This window comes from Lissotriton helveticus, chromosome 8 (genome assembly GCF_964261635.1).
Source record: "Lissotriton helveticus chromosome 8, aLisHel1.1, whole genome shotgun sequence".
NCBI lineage: Eukaryota > Metazoa > Chordata > Amphibia > Caudata > Salamandridae > Lissotriton > Lissotriton helveticus.
Genome location: NC_136069.1, coordinates 1442455641 through 1442471119, shown reverse-complemented (window position 1 = coordinate 1442471119; position 15479 = coordinate 1442455641).

Genomic DNA, 15479 nt, shown 5'->3' with positions numbered 1-15479 from the left:
AGCAGGCTGCCATGTAAATAGTTATTTAATAAAAAGTTTTACCGTGTTACTTTGCTGGTGTGTTGTATATATTTATAATATTTGCATAGGGTTTGTCGTTATTTTGGGCGGGGTGGGCGGCGGAGCCGAGCTAACTTCTCCTATTTAGTCAGCACATAAATTGACTTACTGGTGCGCATTATTTTGGGTGTACATTTGGGATATCGGTTGGGGTCGGGTTCGTCGAACTGAAATAACCCTTCAAGTTTCTGGTGTAGGCTACTCTCCCATTCACTAGCTCCAGAGAGAGTCGTTCCTAAGTAAGGAAAGTGCTATATTGTTTTTCGTCCTTCACATGCGGATACCATGTTCGGGCTTATTTTTCTCATTCCATTAACCGTTCGATCACCGCCTCAGTCATACAAAAAGCATTCTTTTATTGACCCAGTCGTGCGCCACACATACTCATTCAAACCGTACAAATCAGGGCCCATGCGCACATTTATACCATACAATCTTTCACGCTCCCAGTGATGGTCTGCACTCCATGCAATATCTCACAGCGCTTGTCTATGTCTTTCCCTACATGGAGCACGGTGCGGTCTATGTCCACTCCATTCTTCAGTCGGAACTCCGATGTAACCTACAGAGGAGAAAAGAAAGGGGAGGGGATACAGCATTCAGAGCATGTCAGCGCGCGCAAACACGAAAAAGCTTCTAATTATCATTTATCAGACTAGCTGCAGGAACGTGTGATACAACAGATCTTGGCTATCCCTTTCGCATTATTTTTCTGTGTAACATATCCTCCCCTTCTTATGATGCAAAAAAATGTTTCATTTTGTTTGTCTCTAAATTCGAGTTCCCTCTTCGTGTATTTGTTTCTCAATTAGTCGTATTTTATGGGACAAAATACCACACCTTACATTCGGCAGATACCTTAAGCTACGGTCGACCATTTTCTAACAATTCTGGAAAAAGGGCAGGTGTGACGGATACAAATTTCTATCAATCCAAAATTCAGGCAAAGGGTCTGCATTATCTGTTTTCTATTGTTTGGGAATAACAGCCATTATTCAAAAACCCAACCAACCTAGACGATTGTTATGACGCTGATTCCATACTTCCTTCGAAAACTGTTTATTGCAAAAATGTCAGTATACAAATACGGGCCTACAACCACGTGGGCCGGCCACGGAGGAAACTGGAATCGTATATGATGAGGGGACATTTACACTGTAGAAAAACGTAACGGGCGGGCCATTAGGTTACAGGAATTAAGGTGTCTAACAGTTGCAGAATCGGTGGACGTTAATTTTATAATCAAAGTACGACAGGACCAGTTACAATGAAATTATCTAGATATACATTTCCGGGCAAGTACCATGAGTAACGTTAATTCGAATTTTTAATAGTACAGTAATCAATAATACATCAGAACTTATATCAATATGGATGTCCAAATGTTCAATCAGTACCCGTCCCCGCCCGCCATGTGCTCCAAAACTGCATACATATCTCGTGATATCAAGGCTGAGCAACCAGTACACATCAAGGAGTTGCCAACATGTGGGATACATATTATCCAAATAGAAGCAGTCACCTCGAGAATGTTTGTCTGTATGAGGTTCTACAAAATTACATATTCAAGAGGAACATCAAAGAAGATATTGATAAAGGAGTGTATGCTGTAATTGGAAGTGAGGGATGTCTGGTCATTTTGGGCGAGGCCGGGCAGGTCCAGAATATAGTCAAAATGTCTCCACCAAGCAGCGGTCGGACCAGAACCCCTTTGAGTAGTCCAAAAAGTTCAGTTAAATGACAACAGAAGGGACAGGCAACAAGAACCATCAGTAAAAGAGGGGAGGGCAAGTTCTTCCCTACCGGGTCACGTTGGGGCTCCACCGGAACTGATTGAATTGGTAGTCTACAGTGTTTCTGGATGTTTCAGACTGAAGCTGGCGTCAGCATGAGAGCACCACCATTCCGTGGCTACGTCGTGGCTATTCCGCGAGCAATCATGGCAGTCGCTCCCCACCGGAAGCCTGCGGGAGTCGGGGGCCCCGGTGACTCTTGTAGAATCTTCAAGGCTGAGGGGATGCTTTCGGGAATGGGGCCCATGCCCTAGCAGTCAAGCGTCCGAGTTCCAGGGTTGCCCAGAGCCATCCTTGCAGGCCAGGCCCAAGTCTGTGGAGGCGACCGCCATTTCGTGAGCTCCGTGGCAGCCGCCTGTCGCTGTACCGCAAGAGTGGGTGCAATTCAGCCGGATGGCGGGTGAGACGCTGTAGCCGCAAGAGCAGGCGAAACTCAACCGGCAGAGTGAGGCACTGTGCCGCAAGAGCGGGCGTAACTCAGCTGGCCGAGCGAGGCACTGTGCCACAAGAGTGGGTGTAACTCAGCTGGCCGAGCGAGGCACTGTGCCGCAAGAGCGGGCGTAACTCAGGTGGCCGAGCGAGGCACTGTGCCGCAAGAGCGGGCGTAACTCAGCTGGCCGAGCGAGGCACTGTGCCGCAAGAGTGGGTGTAACTCAGCTGGCCGAGCGAGGCACTGTGCCGCAAGAGTGGGCGTAACTCAGGTGGCCGAGCGAGGCACTGTGCCGCAAGAGCGGGCGTAACTCAGCTGGCCGAGCGAGGCACTGTGCCGCAAGAGTGGGCGTAACTCAGCTGGCCGAGCGAGGCACTGTGCCGCAAGAGTGGGCGTAACTCAGCTGGCCGAGCGAGGCACTGTGCCGCAAGAGTGGGCGTAACTCAGGTGGCCAAGCGAGGCACTGTAGGTCTTCCTCTCACAAAGATGAAAGTCAGAGTGAGGAAACAAGGAGGGGTTTTCATAATTTGGGACAAAAAATAGTTCTAAACCAATGAAAAGTGTCATTTTTAGGTCACATGACCTAGCCTTACATCATTAGGAAACCAAAAGTGAAATGAACCAATGAAAATTTTTATTAACAAGTCACATGACCTGTTATGCTTACGTTACGCGCTCTGCGCCGCGCCCCAGATCGCTTCCGGGAAGCTGCGCTTCGCGCCTCGCTTCGCGCATCGGGTGCGCTAACGCGGCGCGCCATATGACGCATTACGCGACAACGCGATACTACAGTGTTTCTGGATGTTTCAGACTGAAGCTGGCGTCAGCATGAGAGCACCCCGTGGCTACGTCGTGGCCATTCCGCGAGCAATCATGGCAGTCGCTCCCCACCGGAAGTCTGCGGGAGTCGGGGGCCCCGGTGACTCTTGTAGAATCTTCAAGGCTGAAGGGACGCTTTTGGGAATGGGGCCCATGCCCTAGCAGTCAAGCGTCCGAGTTCCAGGGTTGCCCAGAGCCATCCTTGCAGGCCAGGCCCAAGTCTGTGGAGCCGACCGCCATTTCGTGAGCTCCGTGGCAGCCGCCTGTCGCTGTACCGCAAGAGTGGGTGCAATTCAGCCGGATGTCGGGTGAGACGCTGTAATAGCAAGAGCAGGCGCAACTCAGCTGGCTGAGCGAGGCACTGTGCCGCAAGAGTGGGCGTAACTCAGCTGCCGAGTGAAGCGCTGGGGTGCAGCTGAGAAACCTCCACCTGGGGAGGTGGGGGAGGCTCGTTCGCGCCGCCTCTCCCTTCCAGTGCACCCCACGCCGTCTCCTGGCGCAGGTATATGTGATGGTCGGACCAGGGCACCGCAGGACGTGTCTTCAGGTCAAACGGATTGTGGGACAAGGTCCAGAATGGAAGAGTTACCAAAAGGCTAAAAGTTCCGCCGGACCCCGGGAGCCGGCCGCCTATGTCGGGGGCGATCTCAGGCCACACCAGGACAACAAGACTTGGGGAGGGGACAGGAGCCAAGCGCCCCCTCCGAGTCCGCGCCACCACACCGCCCCTCGGGGGCCTCCCTCAAGCGGCTCATGGAGGCACCGCAGGCAGCGGTTCTTCAGATCAGTGGTCTCACCGGCAAGGCTCCCCTCCGTCAGCAGCAATCGTTGGCGCTGTGGTTGCGGCCGGAGGCCCCGCCTAGTCAACGCCCCAGCCTCTCCATCTCGTAGGCCGCAGAGTAGTCGGGGAGAAATCCCGGGAACGGCGGCATGCATTTGGATCGATGTTGCAGCAGGCTGCCATGTAAATAGTTATTTAATAAAACGTTTTACCCTGTTACTTTGCTGGTGTGTTGTATATATTTTTAATATTTGCATAGGGTTTGTCGTTATTTTGGGCGGGGTGGGCGGCGGAGCCGAGCTGTCTTGCAGCCATCATGGCGTCGAGCTCGGTTCCTCTCACTAGTTTCATATTTCTCATGAGGGGTTGTTCCTAATGTTTCTATTTTAGCGAGGTCAAAAAGAGATCCCATTAGTGGCCTACTGATTTTGCTTGATTCCTTTTGTTTTTTCTAACGATTTTTCACTATCTGCAAAGACTAAACAGAGTATTGCGACTCTGTGCTTGTTTGTAAATAGAGAATGAACCAAAGAGAACCAATTCCAAAACAGTAAATGCTTGGATAACAATCAATCAAATGGAGAGGGAAGCAGGCACGACGGATTACAACGAGGGCAAAGGCCTGCGTTACCTACCCTTCACTATCTGCAAAGAGAGAATACTCCTAAAAGAAAAGAGGGGGGGGGCAGCGTTGAAAGCACATCAGCGTGCATAAACACGAAAAAGTTTTTACCTACCACGTACTTGACATTTTAAAGCTTTTGATATTTGCTAATAAAAAACATTGAAATTCACTGAAAAAACCATAGGTTATAGACCATATATAGTTAGGAATTAGCATTTACAAAACCTTGAAAATTCACTGAAAACACCATGGGTTATAGACCATATATAGTTAGGAATTAGCATTTACAAAACCTTATTTTACTCGCACAAAACCATTGAAATTCCATATATAGTTAGTTGCACTAACTATATATCGCGCACCCGCAATCCACTGCTGATCATGTCACATATTACATCATTCATGACATGGTCAGTGACATCACTGATGACATCACTGATGACATCTCAAATGACATCACTGATGACATCACTGATGACATCTCAAATGACATCACTGATAACATCTCAAATGACATCACTGATGACATCACTGATGACATCTCATTTGACATCAATGGTCACATCACTGATGATATCATTCATGTGACAATACAATGCATCTCCTCACACTTTAATATAACCTCAGTTACACCCAGTGTTAAATACAGAATATAATTTTTTAAATCATTGACACACCAATACTAGTTACTACATACGCACTCACTGATTCCTATATCTACACACACATTCACTCATTCACCCATACAATCATTCATACATACAATCACTCATCTTTACAACACTATCATATGCACTCATACACCTATACAGACACTCACACTCTGCCACTCATCCATGGAGTTACTCACACACCTAGTCAGTCCTGTAAAGAATCAATCACACTTCCATTTTCTAATCTATACAGTTAAACATAGAGTACCTAACATTTTCAAATATATACTAACACATTCTTACTCTCTTATACAATCATTGATACAAGAACACATTGATCTGCACAGAGTCACACATCTCCCAGCCAGCCACACACACACTCAGTCTCCCATACAAATACTTGGACAATCAATCAATAACCCATATAGTTACTCATATAGCTACTGATCAACACATGCAGCAGTTTACAGAACAACAGACATAATGATGCACAAATTAAGACAGTTTAGTCACTAACCCATGCACTCAGTGAGACACATTTAATCACTCACTCATACAGTCAGTCACGCACCTACTAAATCTTTTATTTAGACACTTCTACATCTACTTATTTTTCAATATGTAAAACATATTTAAACTTTACAGAAACACACAGTCACTGGATGATGTCATCAGTGATGTCATCAGTGATGTCATTTGAGATGTCATCAGTGATGTCATCAGTGATGTCACTGACCATGTCATGAATGATGTAATATGTGACATGATCAGCAGTGGATTGCGGGTGCGCAATATATAGTTAGTGCAACTAACTATATATGGAATTTCAATGGTTTTGTGTGAGTAAAATAAGGTTTTGTAAATGCTAATTCCTAACTATATATGGTCTATAACCCATGGTTTTTTCAGTGAATATATATATATATATATATATATATAGGTATATTGTGTCTAGAAGTAATAAATGTATGAAAAAACTGTGCCATTGTCAGGACAGACTTGGCCGAAAGTTGCAGACTGCTTCGTAATCTTCACCAGAGGGTGTTACCTGTCCCCACTTTCCAGTGTTTGAATAATGGCAGTGAAGGTCACTAGAGCGATGATGGAGATTGTTTGGCCCCAAAAAAATGGCCAAAACTTTATTATATCTTCTATTTAGCTAGTTCCTGATTGTCGAATCCATTATTGCCATAGTTGAATTCCAAGGTGATGGCTCTTCACTTCCAGGTTAAAATTGGCTCTGACAGTATATAAGCCGGCGTTGTCCTGTAGCCTATGCCTGGCAATGTCCTTTGTTGTTATTTTCTTCCACTGTTGACTAGTTGTCTCAAACAGCCCCCTTACAATGTTTGCAGTTATTTGGTGTTTTCAGGTTGCTCGCTGAATTTTTGTGAAGCTGGTTGCTACGTAAGTCTCTCAGGTTACTTGTGCAGCTTTATCAGTAGAAGTCTCTCTCCTGTTTTGAACCGATGCAAATTGCTCTCAAGACTAATGGTGGTAGATCTATCTACTGTGCATTACCCGAAATTACATTGTATTTATTATGATATTAATTAATTCCTTACTTTACAGAGTGTTGTGCTTCTGACTTACTTTTCTGTGCTGCTGGACCAATATTGGTTTTGCTGCCTACCCTAACCCTGTATGCCTTATCCGACGTCCAAAACTACAGCAGTGCAAATACCTACATCCCCAACTGCTGCACTGCAAACATGGTTTAGGGCCTAAGGAAATTGGAAGGCTTGTGAATAAGCTGTGCAGTTCTCTATGGTGGTCATGACAGATTGCCAGGCCACAAAGTACATGCATGAAAATGTATTTGCTGTCTGTTCACAAGCTACAGAAGAATACCAATGGAACTCAAATAAGTTAGAGCAGAAGGGACTCTCCTCCATGATTTAGCAAACTAGTTGTAAATTAGAGCCACTCTGCCGCCTTTTACCTCAAAGACTAATCATTTCATACCAATTGGTATTTGCCTCATGTTTAGGGCCTCCAAAGAAAAACTCTGGAGATCCAAAGTCCTTTTATTCTTTTAGCCACATTTCTTGACTAAGCCATACTACTTCAAACAGGGTAAAACTAAGGTCTTCCCTTTATTATCTCACTAAGGGTGTTTTACATGGGCATTCCCCATGATTACATGTGATGATTTTTGTCTGCAGTCCTTGGCTACCTTTTTATCCCAGTATTGTATTTATGCTGAGTAATACCCTTTCCAGGAAGCACAGAAAGGGTTGTTCACATAACGGTATGGAAAGCAAGAATTGAGCCAACATACATTCTGGAGTTTGACCTCAGAGGCTATTTGGACTGATAAAGCGGCTTCTGATTATCAAGGATTAAGTGAAGATCTGAAACAATCAGCATCATTGGTAGTCAATAGAACAACCACAACTTAACCATTAATTGATTTGGTAGAACCAATTAACCAGTAGCAAAGGAAACAATGGCAAGAAGTATGGAGAATCACATATACTCTCAGAGTTCGAACATGTGCTCCATTAGTAACTATTCCTGGCAGAGAACTTATGTAGATAGCTGCTACCAGGAATATATTATATTCATGTCTGCTCAGAAAGAATATTGCCTCAGAGAAAACATGTGTGGTTATTACGGAGGGACAGGTCATAGTCTAAAGCACTGTCCTCATCTGGTGGAAATCTCCCATGCTGAATCAAGAGTAGTGAGTGGGAACCGAGCACAAAACATTACGAGCCTGCTACAGAGTATGCTATTTTTGTGGTACCAGGCTCGTTACCGGTACCTAGAGGACCTGTTCATTGATCTGATATCTGTATGGATACCAAGGATGCTCAGACATATAAGGATCTATTGTCCTTTAACAAAACAGCAAATCTATCCATGCTGTGGATGGTACTGCATTAAAATCAGGGGATCTTATATTAGAAATACACTTGGCTACTCTTGCAGCCTTCACTGGTCAGGTGGCATCATTAGTTTGTGGAATCATCGACGTTCCTGCTTTTTCAATATTCTTAGGTACCATATGGCTTCAGGGTCATAACCCCCAGATGGACTGGGTGAACAATACAATGGCGTTTAGTTTGTCTTATTGCAAAAAACATCATTTCCTTTCAATTACATGAAGAACCCTACTACACTAAATATCAGCATTCACTGTATGTTTTTGAAGGAAATGGAGCAAATAATTCCCATTGATTCTATTCCTAAAGTGTGTGGGCCATAATATCAAGAAAGAGCGATACATTATCGCCGCTTTTATGGGCAGGAAACTGTCGCTAAAGTAGTGATAATGGGCTTGATAATATGCCCTTGTGAATTCCCATAGAAGCCCAGGTTCTGGTGTTAACCTGGGCTTCTATGGGAATTCGCAAGGGCATATTATCAGGCCCATTATCGCCGCTTTAGCGGCAGTTTCCCTCCGATAAAAGCGGCGATAATGTATCGCCCGTTCTTGATAATATGGCCCTGCATTCTTTGTGGCCAAATACATGCCCTCACAGTATATAAAGAACTGAAAAATTACATTGAAGAGTCTTTTACTTGGGGATTTATTCAGCACTCCACATCCCCCGATGGGGCACCTATTTTCTTTCTCCACTAAACCTCATGGAGAATTAAGAACTTGAAAAGAATATCACAACTTAGGGCTATCGTCATTTTCAATGCAGATATGTTACTTATGAATTCTGCCTTATTCAACCAACTCCGTCAAGCAAAATATTTTACACACCTTGATCTTCAGGATGCTTACAATTAGGAATTTAGAAAGGAAGGGAATGAATGGAAAATAGCTTTTAACACCACATATGGCCACTATGAAGAGCTCCTAGTACCATTTGGCTTGGCAACGCACCAGCTTTGTTTAATCGTCTAATCAAAGGAGTCTTACGATGAATTATTGACATGTTCACAATGAAATACCTGTATGTTAAAACACTTAGATAACGTAGACAGCATGTATGAGAAGTATTGATAAGACTCCAGATTCAATTCTTATAGGCTAAGTAGGAACAATCTATCTTTGAAGCACAAACAGGGTCATTACTGGAGGATGTCATCTCCAGTGCTGGTATTGAAATGGATCCTGACAAAAGACAGTAGAGCTCTTCTTTGTACCATCAATAAGCGCAATGGTTCTGTTTTAGATGCGGCATTAGCCTCCCAATTTTTCAATTAGCTGAAGAAGAGTATTTGGGAACCTTACCACAGGATTTTTATTGCTGTCGATTTTAATTTTATTGGAGATATCATGTCTATTTTGAGCAACACAATTTGATTCCGTTTTCCTTGTACAACTATTTCTTCCAAGCTTGGTGGTTATCATGTGAAGTGTCTTGTGTGCGCGTTCATGTTTGCTACTTCTGGACGAAGGTCAACATCGAATAGAGAATCGGTGTCACCTTGATGTGCATGTTTTCGTGGTAGGTATCTTGTCATAGTTAAAATGGTATGTGAGTGGGTTAAATCGCTTCTGTGGTCTGTTCTGCACCCAGTCTGTGAAATCGATTGTAACCACAACTTCTGTGGCGTGGGAAATCTTCCATTAGTGGCCCTTTCTAGTGGTACACAGTAGTCATAATTGTCATCTTTCAAAAACCACCAGCTATTTGTTTTGGAAAAGACCTAAAGCCACTTGACTTGTTCCAATCTGGGCTTGGAGAGCACCCAGTTGCACTCGAATTGAGACTTTCAGACCGATGTTATTGTTATTCTAGTATCCTTTGCCAGTTGTGTTTTTTTTTAATTTAGCGAGGTGATCTAATGAACTTGCTCCCCCTAATTCAGTTGATTAGCCTAAAACGGAACACCTGTGAAAATCTAGTTTGCTAGAGTTGAGGATAGCAATGAACGACATTTCACTGGATATATATGCCAGTAGCGTGTCTTGTTTTCTAAATCTTGTTTTGTTTGGTATCAAATAAGTGCACTTCTTTTTTTTAAATTTCCATAAATGTTCCCTGTAAGTTGTCCTACTGATCGATTGCACTTAACAGGTCTTAAATCATGCTCACTTGGCTATGTACCAGAAGTATTACTCTGCTGAGAAGTTGGCTTCAAGTTTTTTTTTTGCCTTTTCTAAATATAAAATAATATATATATTTTCCTAGCATGTTTGCATGTCCAATGTTTGATTATATGAAATTCAGTCTTTCTAAGAATTCTGTGACAGAGTATTCAAAGGCTTCACCATCCTATTGTGACGTATTGCTTGCTGCTCGGGGTGTGTATGCGCGTGCATGTGTGTGTGTGCGTGTGTGTGTGTGTAGCAGCCACATGGATTGTATAAGCTGCTTTGGCAGCAGGTGCACTTTCAATTATATTTATGCAAGCAATGATCAAGATAAATGAATGGGATTCCTGGATGTGTTATATATTGCTTGTATTTATGAATTTCTTGAGATTTAGAGCTGAAGCTGTGTGTGCTGTCCATACTGAATGGACCTTTACGTAGGCCCAGACTCCGATCTAAGACTGCAAATCTTGTTCAGCTTACTGTGGACATTTTCTAAGGTGCCTGCTAGTGGTGGCTATTGGCCCACATTTTAAATTGTTATGGGATGGATGTTTCTCTTTATTTTCCTGTTGTAGCAATACATTTTTACATTGAAGAGCATTCTAATTATTCCTGCAACTTTGCTCCAAGATCTTAAACTTGGCTAGCCTTTGGGCAATGGTTCCATATTGTTAATTTTCTTCTATGTTTACCAACCCGTTTGACTCACTTCTTCTAGCTACTCCTCTTAGATCTACCTTCTCGCATATTATGTGCTATAAGGTGTTAGATAAACTAATGTTGGATGGTCGGATGACCTGGTTGCGAAGGCAGCACAAGACATGGATTTTGCTGGACATGTCATCTCTGTAGCAGTGCAGTGATTAGCTGGGATATATCGGCTACTCCTGCTGTTGATAAAGATGGCTTAGAGTTCTGTGTAGGGGCTATTTTACTCCTTCACCTTGTGCATTCACTCAGGTGTGCCCATACTCAGTGCTTTGATATCTGTATGTATTGATAGTCTCCTCCTTGGGTTTGTCCTTGGGTTCCACTGGATCACACTCAGGTCCCTAAGATGTGCTTGAAACAAAAACTTACCTGGTGCCGAATACTTGGTACTTCGTATGACTTGTTTACATCAGGGTTTATTTGTTGGGAAATATCACTCATTAACCTCTCTTAAAATCATCCCAAAATGTTTAAATCGAAACTGAAATGAGTAAAATATTCGCTCTTAGAGCTAGAGGGAAATGTGAGTATATATGGAAGGTATGTAATAAATCTGATGTAGACTTGGCCCTGACATTTTGTGCTTCGATGGTTAGATAACAGTAGTGGCAGTAAAAATAGCCTGCTGTTTGCCCAGAATTAAGTTTCATAATTCATCACCCTTCTATCATTCATCGCTCTTATCCCTACCCCTCTCCCCCCATTCCTCCCCCCTCTACCTCACCCCCTTCTTTAGCGCTATTTTCTATATCTCCCTATCCCTCCTCTATTCTGCTCTCCTGACCCCTATTACTTACCTAACGCTTTGTTCTTTCTATTTTCTTTTAATTTTCCTGTACACTCTAAAATTGTATATTGTACTCAATATGTACCTGTTTATTTTCTTATTATATCACTATGTAAAGTGCTTTGATACTCTCGGGCCCAACAGCGCTATATAAAACCTTTTAATTAAAAAAAAAAAAAAAAAGATTTGAGACATCCCACCCCTCTGATGGATCCCTACCTCTCATCTATTTCGAATTGAGTAACATCAGATGACCCAATTGTCGTAACTAATGCAACGCATACTATTGCTGCCAGCCAATGAATATATGACGTTACAATGCATGCAATTACAACACATGCTTTTACAACACAGTCTTCACATCGCAACTACCAATACATTGCATGATTTTACAAAGCATGCTATTACAGCACATTTTTTAAAACTACCATTACAACTCATTCCATTACAGCGCATACCATTACAACGCATAATACTTTTAGGGAAACAGTATGGTTAGTGTTGAATAGTGTAGGGGTAAAAATTACTATTCCCACTCCAGTGAGTGCAACAGTAGGGAAAGCGTTGGCTAGTGTAGGGGTAAAAATTACTATTCCCATGTATCCCAAAACCCATACTCACCCTAATACCAAAAGAATCTCCATTACTTACCTTATAATGCATTGTAATGGCATGCATTGTAATGGTATGCGTTGTAATGGCATGCAATGTAAAGGCAGTTGCGTTGTAACAGTTGCGTTGTGAAGGTAGTTTGTTGTAATGACTGCATTGTAATGGATGTTTCCCCAACCAAATATTCCTTTCACATTGCTTCACCCAGCTAGGCTATGGCTGCAAATTGAGGGACCAAGAAAATCCTCATGCTTTGGAATCAAGGCAAGTCTCCAGGCTCGCAATCTTGCACTCACCTCTGCCCGGCGCCTGGAAGTATCCGCAAAATTGAGGACCTGAAGGACGGCGAGGGCAGCAGCCCCCCACAAGATGACATGTTTGTCCTTCAGGACTGACACAATTGCTGAGATGCACTACCACTCCACCGCTCCCAAGCACAGCGGCTCAAATGGAGTAAATAAATAAAGACAGTACTTGTATAGCGCACAAATCACCCCCCAAGGGGTATCTCGGCGCTGGGGGCCGTTGGGAAGATTGAGCAAGCTATTGCCCAGAGTCACATGGTGCTGGGCAGTCCCCTGCCGCCGGAGCCGTGGATCGAACCGTGATCCCCAGCGTCCAGCGTAAGTCGCCCTGGCCGCGGCGCCACACCTCTCCCCAAAAAAGTAAAGGTGAGCTAGGCAGATGATAGCAAGAGTGAAGCATGCAAGCTGAAATTGTTACACCGCATGTACTCATGCAAGACCAAGTGAAAAAGCACATACAACAGAAAAGCCACTTTTTTCGCTAAAGTATATTATTCTCCATAAAATGGCTTTTGGGAGTTCTGCAGTACACAATTGTTTCTCGTGCTCGACCTGCGCTATTCTATTGCATAGTGTTAGGCCAAGGTGGAAGGGCTTTAAGAGAAAGAAGGGATTTAATATGTCTAAGTTCAGATAGTCTTTTTTTCAATCGTTCAAATGGAGACCAGAAAATAATCAGATTCTTATAATTTCTTATGGTATAGGAGTGAGTTTACTAAGAGTAAAGTAGACTGTCTGGCAACCTGGCAGGAAACTTATGAAAACCTGCTTACTCTGCATCTAAAGAGTGTGTTCAGTGCTTTTCTTTGCTGCTGCATAGTCAGCTGCTGTAGACTGACCCAGTAGTGCTGGGACACTACCCAAGGTCACCGTTTGCACTTTGTGATTTTTTTTAAAATAAATACATATCACAAATTGTAACTCGTAACTATAAGTCAGCATGATGAGTAATACACAACAATTTGACCATGAACCCCTTTGTCTCCAACAAGGAGTGTGGGACTGAACAGTGCGGGTCTTTTTTTTTTGTCAAAAAAGCCTAGTTTGAAATCCAGATAGATGTGTTCTGTATCATTGTGTTCTGCATTCTCAGTGCCAGTTTTCTCTGAATGTCTCTGGGCTGGCTCACTCTGACATACACTGGCTTGGATTTTGTGCCCTTACAATGGCACTTATCTTGACATTTTGTATACATTTTATTACTATTAGGACACGCAAGAATTTAAACCTAAAGAAGCTACAAAGTTGATTTCAGAGATGCACAGATGATCACTAAAACGTTTCACAGTAGTCGAAACGTTTTTACAGCACTGATGTTGTGGTTCTGAAATTCTGGACCCTACTGTTGTCCCGGTATCGAGGTCCGATACCCGTGTCCCGAAACATCAACGTACCATGACGAATTTGGTGTTGACGAACCGATAATGATTAGGACATCATTTCTATGCATTTGCGTCATGATCAAGGCATGCTAACACCCCTGAATCGTAGTTTCCGTCCCGACCCCTCAGACTCCATTTTGTAAACGGTATCCATCTTGTGTCTTGCCCTCATGATAAGTCAATTAAAGGTCGAGCTTGATCTAAAAGGACACGGCCACCTTCCCTGACTCCCCCCTGACCTGTCCCAACTGACTCCCTTGCCTCCAGCCAAACCTGTTTGGGCAGCTCCTCGCCCGGTGGCCTAATACGATAGCATCAATGCATAACATGCCCCAAACCATTCACTACATCCAGATCATGTTTTCTACACACACGCCTGTCCGCGTTCCCTGTTTATGGCCAGTTTTATGACTAGGAGGTGCCTTCTTTTATTGGGGCTTCACCGATATCTGATGGGAGTTCCGGGCTTGGCTGGGTAATTTATCACGAATTGGACATCTAAAATACGGGCTTGCCTACATGACTTCGCTCTTTTGTATTATTGTAGAAATATGTGTATAGCCATATCATAAACTCAAGAATTCTTGCTTGCAGCTATTATTTTTGTATATAAGGAGAAGGCTGGTTCTATAAAAACGAACAGTCTCCTGAGAACACATGACCCGTGTTTGTTGTGCTTCTAGGACACCTGTTACTTGGTAGCTGCCAATAAACTTGATCTCTGACTGCGACTAGAAGACTCAGTGTTTCTGTGGTCCGGAACAAGGGGGAACTCAGAGGTCTTCGGGTGTTATCCCCTGGCACCACCGGGTTCTTAAAAACCCGGCACCTCAGTTGGCGCCCAACTCGGGGCGGTATCAAGCGGCGACGGTCCAAGCCAGATGTTCGTGAGGAGCTTCGTGTGAAAATTCCAGAGGACGGCCAGCCACTTCAGCGACCCCTGTATTCGACGTGGTTCCGAAGGTCTTTGCTGCGAGGTTCCCCGCGTCCCGACGGCTACGAAGGACTGCTGCCCTGACTATCGCCTTGTTTTGGACCCAGTGATCCTTGGTAGAGCGAAACGATAGACGAGTCTTCTAGCGACGTCACCGATCTTCAAATACTTCAGTTAAGTATAAGTGGAGCGTCTCCCAGTCCTTAGTTTGTCCTTAGTTTTTGGTATCCTTGAGATACGCTTTGATTTGGTACTTGCAAGCCCCAAAGCCGAAGGACTTGTGTATTCACGAGAAATATCGTAACAGATAATCCTTTGAAGTTTGAAGCTAGACTAGTGAGCAAAGATGCCTGGTTTTAGCAGACTTGGAAACGTATTTTGTCTTGGTTATAGTAAGGACTCCCGATTAGAGGATTCCTGTCCGGTTCCTCCGATTGGAACTCCAACATATGAGCTCTATGTAAAGCACGGCGTAGGTCCCATCACATATAATGAAGTGTGGATAAAATACACCCGCAAGGATGGTGTTTTAAAATGGCCCCAATATGGTAGTTTCGACTCAGAAATATTAGATAACCTAGAAGT